Here is a 358-nt window from a genome sequence, read left to right on the forward strand (position 1 = left end):
GGGCGGGGAATGGCCGTCCCCGGCTGCGACCCGCACCCCGCGGCGGGCATGCGGAGGCGCCTGTGCCCGCACCCCAAAGAGCTGAGCATATCCGGGCGCCCAGCGACTGCTCCACGAGCGCAGCACCGAGTGAGACAGACAAGGTCGTAATCACAGCGACAAGGAGGAATCAGGAAACAATAAAAACGGTCCAAAGGCATATATGGCTGATCCTAATTCCGCGCGCCCGTAAACAGCGCTGAGAGGGCCCAGCCTCTCCGGGTTTCTAAAGCAAGGTGGGCTGGGGGGAAAGGCAGCCGGGCGCTCGGGCCCAACAGGACCTGGATCGCGCGGGGGGCCCGGCCCGGGGCTGGAGCCG

At 66.8% G+C, this 358-nt stretch overlaps 1 protein-coding gene across 1 annotated transcript in view; it reads right to left on the minus strand.

Moving 5' to 3' along the window:
* ATP9A (ATPase phospholipid transporting 9A (putative)) overlaps positions 1-358 on the minus strand; it is a 109,915-nt gene that overhangs the window by 108,857 nt on the left and 700 nt on the right. The gene's annotated exons all lie outside the window — the stretch shown is intronic.

Source organism: Pteropus alecto, unplaced genomic scaffold (assembly GCF_000325575.1).
Source record: "Pteropus alecto unplaced genomic scaffold, ASM32557v1 scaffold45, whole genome shotgun sequence".
NCBI classification, from domain to species: Eukaryota; Metazoa; Chordata; class Mammalia; order Chiroptera; family Pteropodidae; genus Pteropus; species Pteropus alecto.